Source organism: Mustela nivalis (assembly GCF_964662115.1).
Source record: "Mustela nivalis genome assembly, chromosome: 1".
In the NCBI taxonomy this organism is placed as follows: Eukaryota; Metazoa; Chordata; class Mammalia; order Carnivora; family Mustelidae; genus Mustela; species Mustela nivalis.
Window position 1 is genome coordinate 176,543,497 of NC_139020.1, and position 25,240 is coordinate 176,568,736.

Here is a 25,240-nt window from a genome sequence, read left to right on the forward strand (position 1 = left end):
GATTGGAAAGTGTGAGAACCTCCCACTGGGCAGCTTGGGGATAAGGTTTTATTAGAAAGGCCTTTCTTTATCTTTGAGGCATTATAGAAAGAGCCAAGGAGAAAGCTGTGTGTCTGTTTGCAAAACCTTCTGCCCACCGTGGAAGCTTCCTGCATTTCCATCATCAAGGAAGGAATTGAGGTCTGTTCGCATTTTCCATCCAATACCAGAACGGCATCCCCTCATAGGAGCACAAGGATAGATTGTCAGGGTCCCATGAGTTCCCTGTGAAACATTTTATTTTACCCTCCTGTCTTAATCTCTATGAAATCCTTAAAAATAATGGAATGACAAGGGCCTCTGGGTGGCACAGTCATTTAAACGTCCAATTCTTGGTTCCGGCTCAGGTCATGGTCTCAGGTCACGACCTTGGGTCATGAGGTTAAGGTCCACAACCGTGACCAGCTCCACGCTTGGTTTGGAGTCTGCTTGGGACTCTCTCTCCCCCTCTGCCTCTGCCCCTTCCCCCGTGCTAGCTCACACCCTCTCTCTCAAATAAATAAATAAACCTTTAAGAAAGTGTATCTGAAGGACTGAGTAGAGCATTGCTATAGGGTTCTCCTTTGTGATTATGTTTTATGTTTATGAACATAGTGACAACAATTAACAAAGCATCAGTTGACACAGGTTTAGGAGAGAAATGATAATGGTAGACTTCAGATGGAAATTACATTGATGCCAAATAAAAGCCAACAAAACCGCAATGTGTGCCCTAAGAGCAAATGTCCCCTAGTAGCCTGAACAGAGAGACATACTGAGGGGGAGGGAGTTATGGGCTTAGGCGCCCAGACACATGCCCAACTGGGACCTAAGCAGTCGGGACCTCGTGATATTTCATTTCAGCTCAACAACCGCATCCTTAACTTTCAATTAACATCGTTAATTAAAATTTCGTTGGTTCTGTAGTTTTCATATGTGGTTTATAAATCTGTGTTGCCTTTATAGACGTGGAGCAGACATGAGCGTTACCCCCAGAGAGCCGCGTCTCCCAGCCTCACCGCTGCTGACATCTGGGACCTGCTGAGTCTGTTGCAAGGATGTCCTGGCCATTCCAGGCCATTTCGCGGCCCCCCTGGCCTCTCCCTGCCAGATGCCAAAAGCAACCCCTCGCCCAATTTGTGACAACCAGAAAGGTCTCCACACATTCCCAAATGTCCCCAGATGAGAACCACTGGCCTAATGTATGAGTCAGCGTCCAGACAGGAAAGAGATGAGACAGAGTAATGACTGTCAGGAGAGCTGAACATGCAAGCCATTCATAAAGGCATGGGGAGGGGTAGAGGAAGGCTATTACTGAAGGCCTTATGGGGCAAAGCAGGGGAGAAGCACACTGTGGGGTCAGCGGGGAATGACAGGTCTGCAGAGAGAGTGCCCTGTCAGAAGTTGAGAATGGCAGGTACAAGGTGCAGTCAGAGGTACAGAGCCTGACTTTCCTGCCTGAGCTCCCCATGGGCTGACCCCAATCAGAAGCCCTAAGGAAAGGAGACCGCTGCTGTGGCTCAGATAGGTCATCCCAGCAGGACACAGGCAGAGTGGAGAGAAGGAATACGGTGTATGCAAACCGAGTGCTGTAATGCCAAGAATTTAAAAACATTATAAAAATGTTAAATCAACTCTAAAAGTCCGTAAGTTGCCTTTGATTTAAAAGCCGCTTTCTCCTTGGTGCACGCAAACTGGAAATGTGGACGACATTATGCTAAGTGAAATAAGCCAAACACAGGAAGAAAAAAAACCTGCATGATCTCTTAGAGGTGGAATCTATAAAAGTCAAATCCATGGAAGCAGGGAGTCGAACGGTAGTGACCTATGGCTGAGGGCAGGGGGCGCAGGGGGGAAAATAGAGAGATATTGGTCAAAGGGTACAAAGTTGGAGTTACGTGGGATAAATAAGTCTAGAGATGTCATGGACAGCAGGAGTATAGTTAATACTCTCCTCCACACTGGACATTTGCTACGAGAGACGGCAGGTGCACCCAACATGCACAAAAAGGTATGTGAGAAGGTATGTTAACTAGCTTGACTATAGCAATCATTTTACTATGCGTGTGTCTCCATCAAATCATGTTATATATATTAAATACACTTAATTTTATCTGATAAATAAACATGTAAGGACCTTGTCTATCAGTACGTTATTGAAGTTTGAAAATGATGCACTGGAAACTTCTAAATGTTCACGACAGACCTACCCACAGTGCCCCTGGGCTCCTACTGCTGAACTCGGTAACAATGAATACCGAATACCGCGGTTGACAACAAATACAGTACAGAGCACTATCCTGGTGTTAAGTGGGTGAAAAAAGGCCAGTTCATAAGAAATGTGACATAGACCTCATGTCTACTTACGGATACAACCAATGCACATGGATAGAAGAAGGCTCTCACCAACCAGCTTGAGGACAGAGTCCCAATAAAACATCAATGTCAGTGGCTCAGGGCCACACCGTTCATGCAGGATCCCAACCCTCCTTCTGTAGTGGTGTCTGATTAGGAGGAGTCATCTTTAATATCTGGGTTGGGATATCCCTTTCTCCATATTTATTTCCACAAGAAGACTTCTCCCTTATTCCCTGAAAGGGACAGCAATAGAGTAAGCTCTGTAGCCCTCTCTAGCTCCTGGCATTGGAATGAGGAGTCATGAATATGATTGGTGAGATGGGACCACCTGACACCCAGTGGGCCACCTGTGCCTGGGGCAGGACCACTGCACTGAACAAGGACAGCGAGAGCCACCTGCCCGTTGAAGGCATGATTCCTTGTGCCCCTGGCTCCTTCTAGTAAGGCGATGAAGCAGGGTCAGATGCTGGCCAGCCTGGCCAGTTTGCAATTTCTTAGTTCTTCAGCCTGTAAATAAATAGGCAAACCAAAGTCACATGAATCCCAGGGTTCTTGTTTAGAGAGAGAGAGAGAGAATGTTCATGGGGCAAACTGATCTGAGCCCATTTGACCATTCAATATGGACAGATTTGGGGGAGCCAGTATTGTCATAGCCAACAGTTAGAGGTATGTGGGAGCTATGTAGCTCCTCCAAGGTTCACTTCTGCATGGCATTTTATAATAAAACCAAGCTGTGGACCAAATTTTTCCATTTGTATAACAGTTTCTTAAAGCAGACTGGCTCAAAGTAATCATATATAACCTATCCTGTCAGCTCAGGGACATTTGATTTCCTATCCTTGAGCTTTACAACAAGAAGCTTAACAGAGAATTTCATTCACTTGTAATCCCTCTGTTTAGATCAAGCAACAGGTGCTCTGATAAGTGGGGGACACAAGGATAAATAACTTTCTAGACCAAGAGCAGGTGCTGTCATATTAGGCTTGTCAGGTTTTTAAATCTCCTTGGCTCAAGCACTATGGTGCTTGTAGAGTGTTTCTAGCCAGCCAAATATCTTGAACACCACTCATTCAACCATTGAGAAATTGTATACAACTAACTAACCACAGAGTGCAAATTTCAGATAAGAACTGTGACGAATTAAAGATGACTGAACGTTTTCTTGGATGCTTTTCCCATTGTGATTCTAAGCCCCCTGCCACTGAGGGAAACAGAGCTACAGAGATTTCAGGGAACTGGCTCACAATTTCCATTTTTCCTTTCTATCATGGCTAGCCAATCCATAATCTGCAAGGTAGACCATCGGGCTGGATACCCAGGGAAGAGTTGATGGTGGATGCGTCCAAAGACAATTTGCTAGAACTTCCTCTTCTTCAGGGGCAGTCTTTTTCTAGTAAAGCCTTTACCTGATTGCATGAGACCCACCCACATTGGGAAGTGCCCTCTGCTTTCCTCGAAGTCTACTGATTTAAGTGTTACCATTATCTAAAAAATACCTTCATAGAAACATCTACAATAACAGTTGAGCAAATATCTGGTTACCAAGCCCCAGCCACATTGACACTAAAAATTAACTATCCCCATCAGCCTTGGTGACAGGAGAAGTGATGGAGCGCGGCTTCCCAGGCTAAGTGGTAAAAACACTTGCAGCCTCACCACGCTCTCTTGGAAGTCTGGCTGCCCTGAGATTTCCATGCTGTGAGAAAGCCCCAGCTAGCCGGGTGGAGAGACCACATCAAGTCAGAGACCCCCAGGGAACCCCCCAGCCGTGACAGGCATCCTGGCCCAGGTGCCAGCCACGTGAGGAAAGACACAGCCTGGAACATTCACCCCCACTGAGGCCTCAGAAGCCTGCGGTCCCAGCTGCCAGCAGGTTGCAACCCTATCCAAGAGTCCAAGCGGGAACTGCCAACTGAGCCATCCATCTACAGAACAACAAGCAATAATCAAGGTGCTGCCTTCTAACCCATGACGCTGTGAGGGGAGTTATGCAGCAACAGGTAACCAGACTAAGCATTCTTGACATGTTGGCCAACAGCTCCTAGGGTATGTATTATACTTAACACGCACATGCACAGAAACCACTATCCACACTCAAATATTTGGAGAACATTACAGGCACTAGAACCACCCTGCCATGCTCTCAGTTTCTGGATTTGAAACTGTTTGGCTCCTTATGTCTGTCCGCAACAGTTTAAGGACCTTGGAAAGGGTGGGGGTGATTAGTGAGGACCCAAAACCACCAAGATGGACCCACGTGCCTTCTCCCGCAGAGCACTAAGGGGTCCACAGGGCACTGCCAATACCCTGCAGGTGTGTGAATCGAGTAGCAAGCGTCCAAGGGGAAGAGATCCAAGAATATCTCTTTGTCCCCTTTCTATTCCACTCTGTTAGGGGGATACCCAAGAGTCTGGAGAGAAACACTGTTGCGTTTTTTTACTTGTTGCTCTGCTCTCTAAGGCTACAGAGCCAGTGAAGGCTAGAAGCAGAGAGAAATCAGGATGTCAGACTTCATGCCATTATCTGACAAGTGAGTTCCTCTAACAAGGTCAGGGTCTAGTACCTGGATTCTCATTTCATCAGGATGAATTGTCCTCCAGGAGGGGCCTCAGCCTTCATGCAAATTGGCTTCCCAGGGCCCACATTCCATCAGGATAGACATGGCCAGACGTTCTGAATCCCTCTCAGATTTCATCTCGAAACTCTGCTCCCAGTAAATGAAATAGTGGAGGATACTGACAATCTAACAGATTAATCAGTGTAACAGAATGACCCCGGAGTCAGAATTTAAATTTGTTTTTTAGCAAGAAGCTGACAGCTGCTTCTCTCCCGAGCAGGGTTAGCAACTCAAATGGCTCCAGGCAAGGGTGAGAGTCGAAATATTTAACAACTAGTCCCAGCTGGGCACCGGTATGTTCTGCGCCGTTCCTTCCAGTCCTGCCCACGCTGACTGGGTAGGTGAGGGAAGGAGTGGGCACGCAGGGGAAGAGGGAGACGAAAGCTAGTGCTTCGTGACAGTGGCCCTAGAAAACTGACATCCTCTCTGCCGGTGGCCGATGTGGGAATGTAAGCTTATTGCTTCCAATATATATAGGGTTGTGTTTTTTGTTCCCCCAGAGAGCCTGAATTTGGACTTGTTTGGGAAATTTCCTGATTTAAATGTTGGCAACTAGGGGCGCCTGGGTGGCTCAGTGGGTTAAGCCGCTGCCTTCGGCTCAGGTCATGATCTCAGGGTCCTGGGATCGAGTCCCGCATCGGGCTCTCTGCTCAGCGGGGAGCCTGCTTCCTCCTCTCTCTCTCTCTGCCTGCCTCTCTGCCTACTTGTAATCTCTCTCTGTCAAATAAATAAAATAAAATAAAATATTTTTTAAAATGTTGGCAACTAGTTTGAAACCTAAAAAATAATAATAATCTCTGCAGGCCAAACCAAATAAAGACATAAACATATGTGGCCTTTCTGCTAGAATTCTTCACGGCTACTGCAAAGGCTGACCCAGAAAGACCCATGGAGCCTGTCACTGCTCCATGAAGGAGCATCCATGCAGCCTCTTCAAGGGCACCCAACGTCACTATGCTTCCACGCTTTGAAGGCAGGAATTTATTGGTCCTTTAGGTTAGCAAAGCAGTCCTATCCCCTTACCTCTGGGACCTCTGGGACCTCTGGGATAAGAAAAGGCAAATTAGCATCCAGATCTAGGAACTTCTGGAATAAAAATATTAGGGACACCTACTGCCCCAAAGCAAAAGTTGTAGAAACCCATCAGCGTGGACTGGGACTGGCTAGGTGAGTTCTGCCAACTAAGTCCTCAAAGGGAGCTTCAAAACTTAGGAGAAACCTGGGCTGGCATGCCACAGTCTCCTAAGAGCTACCGTGTTTGTGCTTTAGGAATGGTAACGAATCACTTAACAGGAACTCTAGGAATAGGAACATGGCAGCCTGAGCCCGGACTCGTCTGGTAAGGCCATCACATAGGAGGGGACAAGCAGTGTCCTTTGAACTGTGCAGCCTCACCTTCAACTATGACATCATTGGCCCCTGAGGCAACGACTATGGTGAGCTCATCAGATTCTCCTCTCCCAGCCTGGTGTTTAGAGGTGCCTTTCAGCTTGAATACGTCCATGAGCAGATCCGGCTACCTGGGCATGTGATGTGTGCCATTCCAGAAGGCCCCCTATGTGCTCATCTTGAATTCTTAAATTTTGTTTTTGTGTTTTTAAGATTTTATTTATTTAACAAAGAGCACAAGCAGAGGGAGCCACAGGCAAAGGGAGAGGGAGAAGCAGCTCCCCATGGAGCAGGGAGACCAGCATGGAGCTCAATCCCAGGACCCTGGGATCATGACCTGAGCCAAAGGCGGACGCTTAACCGATGGAGCCACCCAGGACGTCCCAGAATTCTTACATTTTGAACAAGAGGTCCCACATTTCCATTTTGCACTGAGCCCCACAAATTGTGTAGCTAGTCTTGGCCCTGAGGTTCTTAAATAATTGCAAAAAAATATTATCAAACAGGGGACCTCAAGAAGGAGTTAGAGTCATTTCTGATTACTTGTGGTAGTTAGGTTCTATAAACAGAACACGGAGTTAGTGAATACTGAACCATTGCTCTTATGAGAAATACAAGGTTATATTCCGTTAGCTCTGGTCAACCCATCAACGCAGCTAACAGAATTGCTACTCAGATTCTCACCGGGGCCTGAGACTGATGGCCTGGCCTGGCTAAGGAGACAGCAAGGGCTTTGTCCAAAAACCCCACGGGTGAGGAAAACAAGCCTCTTCACAGTGATGAGGGGTGCTTATGGAATCCAAAATCTCACCACCAGTTGGAAAAAATCTAATAAGAAGATAAAGGTGATTTTGTCAACGTGTGGAAAGGACAAAATTTCAAATTACTTTCCTGTGACAGTTTTTGAGGCGTCTAATTTACAAGGTTGGTGAGACTTAGCTCTCTTGCTATTTTAAGCTCCTCAGGAACACTCAAAAAAATTTTCTGGGACTGGTTATACATAATTCATTCTCTGGAGCAGAAATAAACTGAAGAAACTAAGGAATGGAGCTTAGTCTCTTGAATTCTTGAAATAAAGGCTAATTGAAGGGGAGAAAACTTGAGTTTAAAGTAAATGAGGAAGGCAGCTGAGGACCTTCCCAAAAGACTGAATGAAAACAGTCCTTCCTTCAGGGTGTGTTTACTGAGGGCCCACTATGTGACCCTCATTAGAGGTAGTTTTAGAGCATGGCCACAGATTTTCTTGACACTTGTCTTATATATTCAAGCTGTGGTAATAACATGCCACAGGCTGCATACCTTACAAATTTACGTCTCCCAGTTCCGAAAACTGGAAGTCCCAGATCAAAGTGACATCACGGTTGCACACATTCTGGTGAGGGCCCACTTCCTGGTTCATAGCTGGTATCTCTCGCTGTGTAGACACGGTAGAAGGGGGAAGGGGCAAGTCTGCTAGGACAGCTCTAACCCCGTTCATGAGAGCTCCCCCGCTTCATGACCTAAGCACCTCCCAGAGGCCTCAACTTCTATTACCATTAATCTCTGGGGGTTAGGACTTCAACATAGGAATTGGGGTTTACCTAAATGTTCAAAACATAGCAACACCCCTTTCTTCAAAAGGAGGTAAAATCTAATTCTTGTGAATGTGAACCACCTCGGTTAGGAACTTGGAACACAAAGAATTCTGCAGAAGTGACTTTTGAGACTAGGTCATAAAAGACATTGTCACTTTCATCTTACTCGCTCTTGGATCACTGGCGTCACTGCCATGTTGTAAAGCCACATGGGGAAGAGCTGATGCCTCTCACAAAGGCCTCCTACCAACTTGCCGGCTGTAAGCAACCTTGGATGTGGATCCTTCAGGCTCAGGCAAGCCTTCAGATGACTGGGGCTCCAACTGACTTCTTGACTGTGACCTCATAAATGACTCTGAGCCAGAACTCCCCAGCCAGATGGCTCCTAAACTCTTGATCCGCAGAACCATGAGGATTAAATTGCTTATTGTTGTTCTAAGCCACTACCTTCTGAGGTAGTTTGTTATGCAGCAATAGGTAAGTACTGTAACTTGCTTCTTTGCAAAGTTGTGGCAACAAGGAATAAAAACAACACAGTCTACCAGGAAGAAGCCCACAGCCTACTGAGGAGATTCATTTGGGTAAAACCAACAATAACAATACCATAGGATACATGTTAGAATCGAGGGGTCACTCAGTCAGCCTAAACTGAGGAATGGAGCTTAGTCTCTTGGTGGAGACTTAGAGCTTGGTGGAGACCAAGCTTGGTGGAGCTTAGTCTCATGGTCATGGTGTAGTAACCAACAACCTACACCTTTCAGACACTTAGAACCCCAACAGCTTATGTTTTGTTCACGTTACATATCAACTGTGACTGGTACGGACCTCTGTTTCTTCTCCTCCTTCTTCCAGGACCTAGGGACAGAGCAGCCGCTGTCCGTCTTGCTCCTGGCTGCCACAGCAGAAAGAGAAATTGGCAGAACGGGACTACCTTTAAAGCTCCCACCTGGAAGTTACCCAAATCAATTCTGCTCATATATCATTTGGCCAAAGCAAGTCATTTGACTGTGCTTTAAGGAAGGAAGGCCAGAGAACTAGAATCCTACCATCCTCCCAGAGAAGAAATCGTGTATTTATAACATCCCTGGTGATTAGCAGAGCTCTGCTGGGTGCTGTGGGACACAGGACAGAACACACCCCCGAGGAGAAAGGATCGGAGATGGCTCTGCAGAGGAATGAATGCTCCGAAGGAAGATTTTAACTACTCAAGGCTAGAACAGCATTCCAGATGTTGGAAACAAGAGATGAAGGTTCGTTTGCACAAGAACTTATCACATATTGGAGAGGAGCAGGTAACAGGAGCGGAAGCGGGGGATGTCACACTGAGAACGTAAGTCGGGCTAGGTGCCATGAGGGCAGTTAGCATGCTGAGCAGCAGACCACCCAAGGCCTGTAGCACACAGAGGAGTTAGGATGTTCCCAACTCTCCTTCCCCTTCGAAACGTCCTTGGGGCTGGAAGGAACACTGCCCCCTGTTGAGAACCACTGGTAAATCGGATCGTCTGTTTTTCTTCGAAAACACTGAAAGTCTAATCAGATTTTGACAGAATTCAAGAGAAATCAAGAATAAATAAATCACTGCAATAAACAGCAATTGCCACAAAACTTAAACTGTCCAACAGTAGCAGCTGGCTCCTACAGTCGAGAGACATTAGACCGTGGATTACATGGAATTACTGTCATACTCCTCTAACCACCCCTCAGGAAAGTACTGTTTTCTCTCCTTTCAAGAAGAATGCAGTAAAGGATCAGAGATAACTTTGAATCTGCTCCCATTTGTTTTTTAAAGGAGACATCACTAACAAATAATCCAATTAAAAAATGAGAAGGGGACATGAACAGACATTTTTCCGAAGAAGAAATACAGATGGCCAACAGACACATGAAAAGATGCTCAACATCACTCACCATCAGGGAAATGCAGATCAAAACCACAGTGAGATACCACCTCATACCTGCCAGGATGGCTAACATCAAAAACATAAACAACAAGTCTTGCCAGGGATGTGGAACCCTTACACACTGCTGGTGGGGGTGCAAGCTGGTGTAGCGCTATGGAAAAGAGTATGGATGTTCCTCACGAAATAAAAAATTGAAAATTCAAAAAAACGAATTACCATATGATCCAGTAATTCTACTACTGGGTATTTATCCAAAAAAACAAACAGACAAACCAAAAGCACTAATTTGGAAGGATATATATATATGGCTCTATGTTTATTTTTTAAATATATATTTTTTAAAGATTTTATTTATTTATTATTTTATTTATTTGACAGAGATCACAAGTAGGAGAGAGGCAGGCAGAGAGAGGCAGATAACAGTCTTCTCACTGAGCAGAGAGCCCAATGCGGTGCTCGATCCCAGGACTCTGGGATCATGACCTGAACCGAAGGCAGAGGCTTTAACCCACTAAGCCACCCAGGCACCCTATACCCCTATGTTTATAACAGCATTATTTACAATAGCCAAATTATGGAAGCAACCCAAGTATCCACCCATAGATAGATGAATAAAGAAGAAACGGTGTATAGAGAGAGCAGAATATTACTCAGCCACTAAAAGAATGAAATCTTGCCATTTCCAATAACATAGATGGATCTAGAAGGTAAAATGTTAAGTGAAATAAGTTAAAGAAAAATACCACACAATTTCACTTTATGTGGAATTTAAGAAACAAAAAGAGAAATGACCACTGACACATGAATGCATAAACAAAATGCAATCTATACATACAATGGAATATTACTCAGTCATAAAAAGGAAATACTGAAACAGGTCATTATATGGATAAATCTAAAGACATTCCACCAAGTGAAATAAGCCAGTAACAGAAAGACAAATCCTGTATAATTCCACTTAAATGAGGTAGCTAGAATAATAAAATTCACAGAGGCAATAAGTGAAATGGTGGCTTCCAGGATTTGGGGGTGAGGGAGAGATGGGAGTTAATATTCATGGGCATAGAATTTCAGTTCTGCAAGACCGTTCTGAAGACTGACTGCTTGACAACGTGAATATCCTTAAAACAACCACATTGTACACTTAAATTCTGCGTTGTGTCTATTTTACCACAATTTAAAACAAACTGGTTAAAAATGGTTACTTTTATGCTACGGACATATACACACACAATCTATTTTGTATAGCAAGAGAGAAAAAAGAATTTTCATTGTTAAAATCCACGTAGGATGAATGCAGAGAGGCCAGCCTCCAGGATCAAGATGGACTGAAAGTCACGTAATAAGCCAGATCAGCTGGCTTTGGAAATTTCATCTCAGTGACAGCTACAAACCAACTTACGCCCACTGGGTCACTGACAATCACCGCCTTCTTTTCAGCACATGGTGGCAGCCTCCGATTAAAAGGAGGGGAAGGATGGGGCGCCTGGGTGGCTCAGTGGGTTAAGGCCTTTGCTTTCGGCTCAGGTCGTGATCCCAGGGTCTTGGGATCAAGCCCCGCATCGGGCTTTCTGTGAAACAGGGAGCCTGCTTCCCTTCCTCTCTCTCTGCCTGCCTCTCTGCCTACTTGCGATCTCTGTCAAATAAATAAAATCTTAAAAAAAAAAAAAAAAGAGGGGAAGGCTACGGGGGTCCTTCCCGTTTCCCTGCCGTTACATGGTGTGTTCCAAGGACCAACGGCCGCCACCCCCATCCTACAACGAGCTCTTCTTTGCTCAGTGAGGTCCCAGCTCTCTGTCCTCACACAGAAGTCACCCTCAAGGAAAATGCAACCGTGTTCCAGCCCCTTTCCTTCCAGGTCTCTGAGATCACAGAACAGAATCCCCTGCTTAAGGCAATGCACAGGGATAGACGAATCAGGGGCCTCCACTGTTCCAGAAGAAACAAGATCCTGAACTTGCTAGATTCTCATACACCCTAGGTGGGCCACCTAATGTAACAAAAATTTTCTTACAACAAAGCCATTTCCATGTGGCCTGTGGTGACTTCTGCCACCATAGCTTGGCTAAAGAGTTGGAATATCAACTGTAGGGCCCTAAAAGCCTAAAACATTTTTCATCTGACCCTTGGCATGAAAAGGTGGCTACCCCTGTGATAACCCCTCTCATGTAAGGCAGGAGTGCCTACATAATATTCCTGTCTGTATTTCTCAAACATCACTCATTTCACCAATGAAAAATAGGACCTAATAGGAATTAATTTACCAATGGAGAAATGAGTTAGAGGTCAATTCGGTGACTGGCTAGATTATATTTTTATGGGGTCTCAACCTTGATGGGAATGAGAAGAATGTAGGTACAGCAGCCTAACAGCTTGGAGTCACTCTTGAGGTCTAAAACCACAGTTTCCTGTGCCTCCCCCCATACACGCTTAATGGGTGCTCTGTTGTCTGACCAAACTATAAGCGTGGCTGGCCTTGCCCTTGGATTTGTACTACATGGACCTCAGAGTGAGCAGTAAAGTCAAGGGTTCATGAAAGTGTCTGAGTGTAGGTGACACACTTTACCCACTGTATAGGTGTGGGTTTGGGACCCCACTCTGGTGGCTTTTTACGCTCATGTGTTTGATTTCCCGGTAACATACCGTCTTGGGTGAGGTTTGCAGGAAGAGACAGGTAACACCCATCTACCTGTGATCCCTGGGGCCTCCAATGTTTGTCAGCAGAGCCATCGTCAGGCTGAGTTAGGTCAGGTCACAAATCTGGGCTTTTCTTCCCAGAAACTAAGAGACCCCCGAAAACAACAGGACTGGTACGTTCATGCAACAGCTGTGAAGGCCCTGGAATCTTTTTACTGAGGCCTTCAGGAAACAAGGTAGAACCTAAGAGTGGTTTTCTCGGTGGAGCTCAGTCGCGGACTGTCAATCATGTGAAAAGAGCAGAAGCCTGCCGAGACCCCTTCAGTTTGAAGCACTGGTGAATGGTTGACTACTTTGGAATTCTGGTTTTCATTTGTGTCTCCTGATCCACACACCCTCCTGTACAACCCCCCCCCCCGCCGCCGCCACACACACACACCTTACAGCAAGGTCCCATAGACACAGTTACATTTTATCTTTTATGGCAGTATTTCTTCAACCCAGCTCCTGGGAATCGCCTGGGAAGAGCTGCATATGCATGTTTCCTTCTTGTTTGTTTTTAATACTGTTGTTCCTCAACTTCCCCTACCTCCAGAGTTTTCTGTTTGGTGAGTCTGAAGTTGGGCAGGTGGCGTTCTTCAAAGATCCCCAGGTCACAGGCAGCTGGGATGAAATCATTGCATTTAACACAACCACTCACTGGCCACCTGCCGCCCGCCAGGCACCGAGCCAGACCGGGCAATTTCTCAGCGGGGCCTCCAGCCACCCTAGGACGGTCCTTGTAGTACAGGTACAAACCCAGACCCAGAGGAGTTACAAGTCACCCCAGCTGGGTTAGCAAGGAAAATGTAAATATGGGGTGAGCACCCAGGTTTTCTCCCCTGGTGTGACTGCCCTGAAAAAAAAAAAAAAAAAAAGCCTCCCGTGGTTCTGAGGACAGCTAGCTGACCCCAGGCTGCCACCATCACACTCAACAGCACACTGATAGCCATCTTGGGGCAGGGCCCACTACAACCCAAGAGCCATGACTTTAGAGGTGGAAGGAACTCACTTGGGTCAGTGGGGGAACACATCTATGGGGGAACATGTCTATGGGAATGCCTCCCACCAGCTTCTCTGCCACTCTGCACCAGACAGCAGCTCAGAAATGAAAGAACTGTGTAAACTTTAGTCTTCCTACTTCCAGTACTTAATGTTCACATATGACCAAGACCCAGTGCTTCCATTTGGAGTCCCTCTCTTAAATCTCACCGCCTTGTCCAAAAGGAGAATGTCACACGATGATTTCCTTAAAACAGAGGAATGGTGTGGACAGAAGTATCTTGAAAGCTGGTATGAACAGAAGTAGATCCTCGCTCCCGGACAAGTCCATCTTTGCTTAACCACCATAGGGAGGAAGCAGTTAACATTTTATTCTTAATCCCTATAGCACATCTTTTTTTTTTTTTTTTAAAGATTTTATTTATTTATCAGAGAGAGAGGGGGAGAGAGCGAGCATAGGCAGACAGAATGGCAGGCAGAGGCAGAGGGAGAAGCAGGCTCCCTGCCGAGCAAGGAGCCCGATGCGGGACTCGATCCCAGGACGCTGGGATCATGACCTGAGCCGAAGGCAGCTGCTTAACCAACTGAGCCACCCAGGCGTCCCTATAGCACATCTTTTATAAAAAAAAAAAAAAAAAAACCTCTGGATCAGAGAACTGCCTGTATGTTCTTGGTTCTTATCATCATGGCAAAGATAAAAAAAAAAGTGAAAAATGTACCTTCTGAATTTGCCATCATTGATTTTAAGTATTCTTCTCATTGCTTTATTTTAATTTATACATTCGATCTTTATTTTTATAAAATCCTATTCTTTAAACACTCTAATTTGCATTAAAACAGTTCAGGCTCATGATTTTTAAAAAAAGTCATAGTAGAGAAGGGCATCTAATAAAAGGCATATTTTTATGTCACATCTCCTTTACTCCCAAAGGCAACCACTTGAAACCATTTTATTTCTAGTTCTTCTAGTGATTACTACCACACAATTTGCTAATTTTTCTTCATTCCTTTTATATAGCCATTTTTTTCCCATCTTGAGGCATAAAAAGAAATCCACACATTCAAATAGAAGGTGGCCTTAAATTTTTTAAAGAATAGGATTTCCTGAATATGAGTAAAGTTCTCTCACCACCGGCAATTTAAAGCACATAAGAAAGTAACTTTGCTTATCCTTTCTTTTGATTTTTAAAGTAAAATATTTACAAGGCAGCACTTAGGCAATCAAAATTTATTTTCTTATGTCCCCTGTGGCAGAGTAGCTACCTGTCCAATATACATTCTCCCCTCCTTTCTTCAATTGTTTTAGCTCACAATATGGCCACCTGCCCCAAGACTTATTTCCCAGCATCTCCTGCAGTTTTATGTACTCATGTGACTTCTTGTCAAATGTGTAGGGAAATTATGCATGCCAATGCAAATCAGATTTTTTAAATATATGAATGATGCTTTTATAGAATGCTGATGAGATGGCAGGAGCAAGAGCAGCCATTCTGAAACAAGAAGGAAGAGTATACTAACTGTGGTGGAGCCTCCCTACTTGCCCTGAGACACCCAGAGACTGCCCCTTGAAAGACAAACTTTATCCTGTTTGGGCCTCTTTGATGCAGTAACTTAAGCGCAGTCCAGCGGACCTTCTCAAATTAAAACCAAAATAAAAGCGCTCAGATCCTCTTCATTCATTTAGCAGGTATCTGGGTGTCTACTTTGTGTCAAATCTTGTTCTAGGTAGTTTGGATGAGAGAGAAATAGAAAACAGGCAGCAGGCGGTGAGGAGAAGGAGAGTATAGGAATCCTGGGCTGAGGGTAGGAGACAGTTTGCTGGGTGGGGTGGGCTGAAGTCGGTCAGAGCCACCATAATAAACCCCACAGACTGGGAGGCTTAAACAACAGAAAATCTCCCCCATAGTTCCAAAGGCTGGAATTCAAACTCAAAGTGTCAGCTGCATTGATTTCTCTGGAGGCCTCTCTCATTGGTTTCCAGATAGACACCTTCTCCCTGGGCCCTCCCACCCCCACGGCTGGGTCTGTGCTGCCATCTAATCTCATCTTCTTTTAAGGGTCCCACTCATTAGGGATGAAGATCCTCATTTTACTTCAGCTGTTTCTTCAAAAGCTCTCTCTCCAAATACAACCACATTCTGAGGTACTGGGGGTTAGGGCCTCCACACAGGAATTGGGGGTGCGCACAATTCAGCCCATCACAGGACAAGGGGGAGGGGCAGATAGGCAAATGGACAGTGCTGATTTAAAATAGCAAAAAGTCGTACTCTGATAAATATACTAAAGTGGCCCGTAGAAAACCAGTAAGCCTCAGCATGGTAAGACACTATAAATACAAAAACCAGGATTAAAAGGCAAAAACGAACTTGGAAAGCAACACAAAGCAGCACTCTGTTACCAACAAAGTCTGCTCTGTTTCATGTGGTGAGAGCCTTTGAAACTAATTAAAAGGCCAAATGACTTTGCAAGAAAATGCTAGAACATATGCATAAGGCAAATTCAGAAGAATATGAAAGACGAATAGAATAGTGCATAACCACTGATTATTAAAGATAAACAAATTCATACAAAGTATTTTACTCATCAGACTGACATGTATTAAAAAGACTGGTCTGTGTGGCGGGATTATGAACGACATGCAGAAAACACAGAGATGATCACGCAACTTGGTTCAAACAGATAAATCAGCATTACCCATTGTTAAATGTGTTTAATCTATCAGCCAGCAATTCCACACCCAGTGTACATATAAATTCATTGCAGAATTGCTTATAGTCACGCCAAATTTGAAACAACTTAAATATTTATGGTTATGGACTAAATGGTGTCCTCCCCCCAGAAGTTAACATGCTGGAGGCCAACCCCTCAGAGAGAGAGCGAGCCTCTCTTCCCCTTTCTCAGGGGTTTTTGTTTTTGTTTATTTGTGGATATTGGCTTAGTTCCTGTCAAATGTAGTTTACAAGGGGAAAGTACAAGTACCTTTGTATAGACATCACACCAGGGGGCCCAGGGAGGGGTGGAGGAGGGGACGTGTTGCCATGGGAACAGCTGCTCCAATCTCCGAGAATGGTGGCAGAAGGCTGGGCAGCCAGAAGCACCTCATCCAGTGCCAGCCTCAACCCCTGTTTGAGCTAGGTTCCCATTTCCTGTGCCTCCTCCTCCTCCCAGCTCCTTACACGGAGCCCCAAAAGTTGGGACTGTGTTGAGGACCATGTCCCTTGGGGCATGGGCCCCCTATCTGGGAAAACAAATATACACCATTAAACACAGAGCCCATGAGAGAAGGCAAGACAGGCACCCCAAGAGGTGGATAAGCTGAGCCCCCAGCCAGCCCTGAGGAGGCACTGCTTCCAGGTGTTCTCTTAAAAAGGAAAGCGCCCGGGCACCTGCTTGGCTCAGTGGGTTAAAGCCTCCACCTTCGGCTCAAGTCACGGCCTCGGGGTCCTGGGATAGAGTCCTGAGTGGGGCCTCTCTGCTCCGCGGGGAGCCTGCTTCCCCTCTCTCTGCCTACTTGTGATCTCTCTCTGTCAAATAAATAAAACTCTTAAAAAAAAAAAAAAAAGGAAAGCACCATACAACCAAAGGGGAAGGGATAAGTTGGAGGCCAAGGAATTGTCCCATTTATACAGAAAAGGGTAAAATTTATACACAAGAGTGATCAGAGGACATCAGTCCTATAGACTGGGGGTCCTTAGAGGGAGACAAAGATTGACACCAGAGATCTTTCTCTCCACAGAAGCACCATGGGAAGGCCACGAGACAACCCCAAGAAGGTCTTGCGTTCACAAGCCAGGAGGAGAATCCTCACCAGAAACTCAATCTGCTGGCCTCTTGATCTTGGGATTCCAGAACTCTGAGAAAATAAATGTCTGTTGTTTAACTACCCAATCCATGGTATTTTATTGTGACAGCCCCAGCAGGTAATGCCTGGCCAGTTAAAACACCAAGCAAAAGTTGGTTTCATAACTTAACAGCATATTCACCCAATGGAGTACTATACAGCCTTTAAGAAGATACAGAAGCAGATTCACAAGTAACACCATGGAAAGATGCCCCACTTCACCTTTACTACGTCGAGGCAATAAATACCCGAGTTTGCCTGTAAATCAAGACTTTTGTGCAAAAAATTATTTTATTCTTAGAAGCTTGGCTTCATCTGAGAATCCTAAATGACAGACAGTATCCTCTCCTTTGCTCCTCCTGTGTATTTATTTCCCCTCCTATAATATAATAATATTTTATTATAAAAATTTTCATACAGGGGCACCTGGATGGCTCAGTAGGTTAAGCCTCTCCTTTCGGCTCAGGTCATGATCCCAGAGTCCTGGGATCGAGCCCCACATCAGGCTCTCTGCTCAGCGGGGAGCCTGCTTCCCCCTCTCTCTCTGCCTGCCTCTCTGCCTACTTGTGATTGCTCTCTCTCTCTCTCTCTCTCTTTCTTTTTCTCTCTGTCAAATAAATAAATAAATAAATATTTTTTAAAAATTTCCATACATGCATAAAGTTGAATTTTACAGGGAATTTCTTCATGCCCACCGTGAAGATTCTGCAATTACTATTGTACTACCTTGCTTTATCAGATATCCAACCACTGTTCTGCCCATCCATCAACCCATCTTATGTATTTCAAAGTAAGTTGCAGATACGAATACACTCTTCCCTAAGTATTTCCATATGCATAGCGTGTAGACTGCTTTTGGATACATAAATAAACACACAAATATATTAAAAATTTTACATGCCAGAAGAGTCCACAGACCACACAATGTTAGACCATCAAAGGGAGGAGCTTGGAAACAAATAGCGCAGTGGGGGGTGAGGGGGCTACTTCAAAAGAACTAATTAGATTTTGTTTGCTACCCTGGTTCAGGCTTTACTGAGAAAGAGCAGAGAAGCACCCACACCCCACAAGCCAAACATCAATATGTTTGTCATTAATCAAAACTGCAGTTAAAAAAAAAATCAAAGGGAAAATAAGGGTCTGGATATATTTGTTGCTGTGAGCATGAGGAGCTGCTGTCTCAAACTAGGAGCCTCTGCCTCGGCTGGCTCTACGCCTTTAGCTTCTGGGAAGACACCACCAGCCAAGCATCCTTTCAAGTCCTTGAAATATGGTCTGTTGCTGTTTTCCTACAAATATTTGCATGTTGCTATCACTGAATGTTCTCCATTTTTTCAAGGGTTGTTTTCACTACAGAAACATCAAACTCCGATCAGCCCAAGACGACTTTCATGTAACATACAGAGTATCAGCTTTTCCTAAGTTCCTGACCTAGGAAGTTTATTTATTCATTTTCAAGGGAGTTCCAGGTCTCTTCTTTCTAATTAGCAAGCAATCCGGTAAGATTAAAAAGCCATGTGAATCACCTTCCCTTTGAGAACTGGGTCTTCCCCACAAGCCTCGATCAGAGGAAAGCAAAGCCAAGCCATTGTTTTCCTAAACCAGAGATAACATTTCTGGCATTGCCCGTAAACATACTTAGGAAGGTCACTGTGCTCATACATAACACAATTCAGATTCTTTGCTAGAGTGGTATCCATGCCGCGAATCCCCCCAGAACTGGAATTGCGGAATGCCCCCGTCTCCGCTTGGGAGCATGACGTGAAACTTACATGAAACTACACAGATCTTTTTGAACATCAGGAAATGCCTCCTGGCATAATGAAAACACCTAAAATCCCAAAGTTTAAGAGTGAGAAAAAAAAAAATTCTGGGAGACAGTACTATTTAGTAGAATAAAACCACCGCTGGAACATCTGCCACGGAGATTAGAAAATCATTAGATTTAATTATTCCCCTACTATGGATGGTACATAGAAATACAGTCTTGTAGGATTCTTGGGGGCCCGTATGGCACGCTTGGGCAACAGAGATGAGAACCAACGGGCAAAAAGCAGCTTATACGTCTTGTTCAACCTATCTGTTCTAACTTACACTCTCATTTTTTTTTCCCTGCTTAAGAATTCAAGAATAAATTAAAAAGCTAAATCCACTAAGACTTTCAATGGCCTTCACGGAGAGGAATAAATGATATTACATTTATCTGTTGAGAACATCAATGGAAAACTAATTTGAAAAAGAAAAGACTAATTAATAAAAGCAGAAATGACTACTTCACTTCCTTTGATCTTAGAAATTATTAAATAATAAAATAAGCACTGCGTTTTATTAGGCACAATAAAACGGAGAAGGCAAAGGAGAGGAGGCAAATAAAGGTACTGACCTTTAAACACAGGAGCAAGCTCTCTGCCATAGGAAATCCACCCCACTGGGGTTTCCAAGTAGAGCTCAGGGCCCTTGGTGCAGATGAACGTCTTTGGGGCAGCCCATTTCCAGGTCTCTCGCTCAATAATGAGGGATGGACGTTGTGTGCTCTGAGAATCCTAGCTGGCCCCAGGAATTGGTCCAACTGTGAAGGGATGCACATAAAACACTGGCTGAAGACCCATGTGCAGATCCTACAAGAAGCCATAGTCCTTGATCTCAAAATCCTTACAATCAGTGGAAAGACGAAATACACTCACATATAAATCAAAGAGGCCCTCTTTGAAAACAGGAGTGCAAGACAGAAGGAAGCGGTGAAAAAGCCAGGACGTTGTAGAACTCTAGGGAAGAGGGAATCTTTGTTTCTGGACTCTCAGAAGACTGAGAAAATCAGAGTCCAGGTCAAACCCAGAGGGCCAAGGATCATGCAGCCAACATCTGGATTGCACATACAATGTATCACACACATACAATGGCCCCACTAACTTGGAATCAGTTTACCTATCCTTGCATCAATGAGACCAAACAAAAGACTCATGGTCAGAACATCCACATTTCTATCCCCAAAGACCACGTTATTTGCATATCCTACAACTGTTTCATAAAGAGAAGGACATGCATCCTGTTGCTTTACATTCTGTAATGGTGCAATTATGTCTTAACCATTTGTTGTTGTTATTTTGGTTTTTGTACCCAGGTCTTAAGAAAATGCCTGGTACTTGGTTAAGTATCAAATTAAGAAGACCTAAATGAACTGCCATTGAGATGGTAAAAACTGTCTACAATTGACATACTATCACAGAAAGGAACCAACAATTTTTTGTGCTTTAACTAGTTATATTTCTATTGTTATTTCATTTTATTGATTTAAAAAGAAAAGAAAAAAAGAAAAACTGTACAAAAGATATTTTTCTGAACTGAAATTGCTTTGGCCCTTAGAGAATTAGCTATATGGAGTTTCCATAACTCAAAGTAACAAGAGAAACAGCGGGAATCAGACACTATATTATTATCCCCAGTTTACAGACAGGGAGACAAAAGTTTAAAAGCTTAAGGAGACTGTCCAAGAACTCATGGCAACTCAAATCCAACACTCTTCCAAGTCCATGCTTTTAACACTCACACTACATTACCCAAAACCTTGTCACATGCAAACCCTCACCGGTAACTTGACCTGCAGCATGTTTTTCAAGACTGGCCTTTAAAAGGTTCTCTCTGAGACTTGTAATTCTTCTGTTCTTGTATTAGGTGGGATTCCATTTAGCTTAGAGAGCAAATCCAAAGTAACAGTAGCTAATTCACATAAATGAAGTCTGGAAGTGGGCAGTGCAGGGCTGGTAAAGCAGTTTTAGAAAAGTACTCAGGGTCCCTCTTCTTGCTGTGGTACCATCTTCACAGCCTAAGATGGCTGCTGAACTCCAGTCATCACATCTATAGTCCCACAGCAGGAAGACAGTAATATGATAGTTCCTAGAAATCACAAGTGCCTCCATCTGCCGCCATCATATGACCATGCCTAGGTGCAAGGGAAACTGGGAAATGTATTTATTTAAGGTCACCATGTGTCCATGTAAAAACTGGAGACTCTACTGCTAAGTGATAAGGGAAGAAACGCTTCAGAGAAGTATCTAGCATTTTTGGTCACGGGCATATGATTAACTCAGTGGATGTGAGGACAACGGGGCTAACAAAGCTTGGTATCAACTGAATTGAAACAAATATGCATGATTGTCATTTTGGTCTTGATAGCTTACTCTGCTAGTAAAAGTAGAAAATTCTTTGTGAATACAATGGATAGTATTTTTGAAGTTTCATCTTCTTTTACTTTGGAGCGATGCCCATTAAAATTATATAAAAAGCATGTGTCTGCTAGGAGCACGCACATCTGTCCGAATATGTTTTGAGCGCTCCTAAAGTATGAGGCACAAGCCAGGCACTGGACACTACTAGGAACCCCGAGACACCCAGGCCTGCCCCTCCCCAAGCTTCCACATCAACATGACGCGGCGGTTGAACATGCTACAGAGGTCAGCATGGGGGCCTTAAGAACAGAGACAAGCATGGGAGCCCTAACCGCAGAGACAACTGGCCCATTACCCCCGAGGCGAGGAATCAGGTCAAGCTCTGGATAATGAGGAGGCTTCACTAGGTCCAGCAACACCAAGCAAATTCATCTGGAAAGTCTCCTCAGACTGGATTCCAGGGCAACAAAGTGCATATGTATGAACATTTCTCCCTCCACTGATGGTCTTCATACTTCCAAGAACTCTGAAGTCCGTTCCCCTCAAAAGGTCTCTGAAAAAACCAATGTCACTCTATCCCCCAGGATAAGGAAATGACGGAGCAAGGGTTCGGTAATCAGACATGAGTGCACAGCCAAGGGGGCACATTCCCACTTTAGGCCAACTAGATCTGGAGTCCCCATTAAGCTTCATCCTGGGAGAAGCTAGAACATTTGCATAAAGCCACTGAGCAGGAAAACCAATATCTGAACTGACATCTTCAAAGTGGGTGGTTTGATTCATAAGCGACTCATTGACATAAATGTAAAAGGCAAGACCCTTAAGGAACATTTTAGGGCGGACTTTTTTCCCCTTCATTATAAAATAAAGCAGAGGTGGTCTCCGCTCTCCCGAGGCTCCCCTGAATTGTGGGAAGTTGGCTGTTTCCCACTCAATACGAACCCTGCTGCACCAGATCAATAGGCCCTCTGGCTAGTGATGTAATTGGCTGCCTTCCTCCACCACGGAGCTGGGCCTCCCTCCCAGGGGTCTCAGGCTTCCTTCACCTACAAAAATTAAATAAAATCAGAGGAATCCTGAATTGGTATTATGACAGTCAGCCTTGGGCGGGCAAATCCATGTGACAGACCTTAGCTCTACTGACATGCAGAAGCAGAGATCAACCTGCTGAACAGAGCTCCTCACAGTGTGGTCCCTGGACCAGCAGGCTCAGCCTCGGCGGGCAGCAGGGGGAGAGTCTCGGGCCCCATCCCAGGCCCATAGAATCAGAATCTGCATTTTAACAAGATCGCCAAGGGATTCACAAGCACACTGAAGTTTGAGGAATATTGTGCTAGAAGATGGGCCGCAGAGAGAAAGTTTCACAGACTGAAGGCTGCTGGAGGGGAGGTGGGGGGGGGGCAGGGCGTGGGGTCCCTGAATACTGGACATTAAGGAGGGCACGTGATATAATGAACACTGGGTATTAAATAAGACTGATGAATCCCTGACCACCACTCAGAAACCAGTAATACATTGTATGTGACTTAACTGAGTTTAAATTAAAAATGAAAACAAACAAACAAAACAAAAAAAGTTTCAGCAGCAACAAGCTCCATAGTTAGAAATGACTATTGAGGGACGCCTGGGTGGCTCGGTGGGTTGAGCCGCTGGCTTCGGCTCAGGTCACGATCCCGGCGTCCTGGGATCGAGTCCCACATCCGGCTCCTTGCTCAGCGGGGAGCCTGCTTCTCCCTCTGCCTCTGCCTGCCATTCTGTCTGCCTGTGCTCGCTCTCTCCCCTTCTCTCTCTCTCTGATAAATAAATAAAATCTTAAAAAAAAAAAAAAAAAAAAAGAAATGACTATTGATCTGGTTTGGAAGAAGCCCTTGATTAAAATAGGAAATTGCCTCCCTTCACTGGGTTAGCACAGTTAAAGAGGATCAAATGTGTGTAAGTCATCGGTGCGATGGTGGTGTTGGCATTCTGATTATCACCTTGGGGAATGTGTTACAAGTCTGATGCCACGGCCTTGTGACCAGACCCTGGAAAACCCGCATGTTTTAACAAGCTCACCAGGTCTTTCTGACGCAGATGGTTGGTCCCAAAATACATAGTAATACACACTGCACGGTTTGGCCATCATGCTGTGAAATCAAGGAAATGATACTGACGTTAGAAATTCTGGTCCCAGGATGCATGGGTGGCTCAGTCAGTTAGACGACCAGCTCTTGGTTTCGGCTCAGGTCTCGATCTCGGCATCATGAGACTGCCTTGTATCGGGCTCTACGCAGAGCCTGTTCGAGGTTCTTTCCCCCTCCCTCTCTCTCCTCCTCCCCCTGCTCACACAATCTCTATCTCAAATAAATCAATAAATCCTTAAAAAAAAAAAAGAAATGCTTATCCATATCAGCTGGAAGAGGGAATGTTGGTACTATCAAGATGAAAGTGGACAAGAAGTAAACCTTGTCTGCTTCTTATACTTATATCACACACACACACACACACACACACACACACACAGGTATGTGTTAAGTCATGCAGCAAGCTGCAAGCAATGTGGGATTCCCAGGTCGGGGAGGGGGTTAATAAGGTGCTGAGAACAGGAAGGGTGTCTGAATCACAGCTGGTGTATTTAATTTGTGGGAAAGTTCGGGGCTCTGTAGTCTATGGTTTAGGGAGTTCTGTGTAGTCTAAGATGACATTTTCTCTGTGGTAGATTCAGCCTGAGGGGGGGTAGTCAAATCTATGTTAACTCTTCGTGGTCAACGTAGGATAGCTCTTAGAGACATTGATGAAGCAATTTCAATTTCCAGTTGGCAAGACTTTAGAAAGCCTCTGGTCCACGCACGGACTGCCAGCATCAGACTCACCTGAGGGCTTGTTAAGCGTTCCCTTTCCTAGTCACCCCCCACAGCAGGATTACTGGAAAGCATGTTTCTCTAGAAGCCTCATGTAGTTCTGGTGATCATCGGGCTTGAGAACCACAAAGTTTCATCTTCTAGATGAGAAAAAGCAGCATGCCCACAGTCCCCAGCCCGGATCCCCAGACGAGAGCTCAACTGGCAGATGCACTAACCACCCAGGAAACCCCCTTTGCCCCGGGACCTTACTGAGAACCAGGAAAGCAGAAGCACCAGCTTGAGGGGACTTTGCGCCTATTATGTATCAAAGCCCACTCCTTTGTTTTATTCTTTAAAACTTCCTACTGAGGGGCCCCTGGGTGGCTCAGTGGGTTAGGTCTCTGCCTTCAGCTCAGGTCATGCTCCCAGGGTCCTGGGATGGAGTGCCGCATCAGGCTCTCTGCTCGGTGGGGAGCCTGCTCTTCCCCTCTCTCTAGCTGCCTGCCTCTCTGCCTATTTGTGATTTTTGTCAAATAAATAAAATCTTTAAAAAAAAATAAAAAACAAAACTTCCCACTGAGTTTCTGGATACTTAAAATGCAGCTTCACAGATATTACATTTTGACCAACTGGAGGTTTGCAGCAACACTTCATGAAGCCATTTTCCCAACAGCATTTGCCTACACAGTGTCTCTGTGTCACATTTTGGTCATTCTCACCTCATGTTAAACTTTTTTCGTTATTATTACATTTGTGATGGTGATCTGTGATCTTTGATGTTACTATTGTAATTGTTTGCAGCACTTAGAACCATGCCCTTATAAGACAGTGATTTAATCAATAAAAGCTGAGTGTGAGCATGTGTTCTGACTGCTC

The 25,240-nt window shown here is 44.8% G+C and overlaps 1 long non-coding RNA gene across 1 annotated transcript in view; it reads right to left on the reverse strand.

Moving 5' to 3' along the window:
• LOC309847349 overlaps positions 1-23,668 on the reverse strand; it is a 68,811-nt gene extending 45,143 nt beyond the window's left edge. Inside the window, exons 1-2 of the long non-coding RNA XR_014302410.1 lie at positions 23,598-23,668; positions 19,760-19,945 (exon numbers count right to left, since the gene is read on the reverse strand). This is a non-coding gene — a long non-coding RNA (uncharacterized lncRNA). The remainder of the gene's footprint in view (positions 1-19,759; positions 19,946-23,597) is intronic.
• Between the last annotated feature and the right edge of the window lie 1,572 nt (positions 23,669-25,240).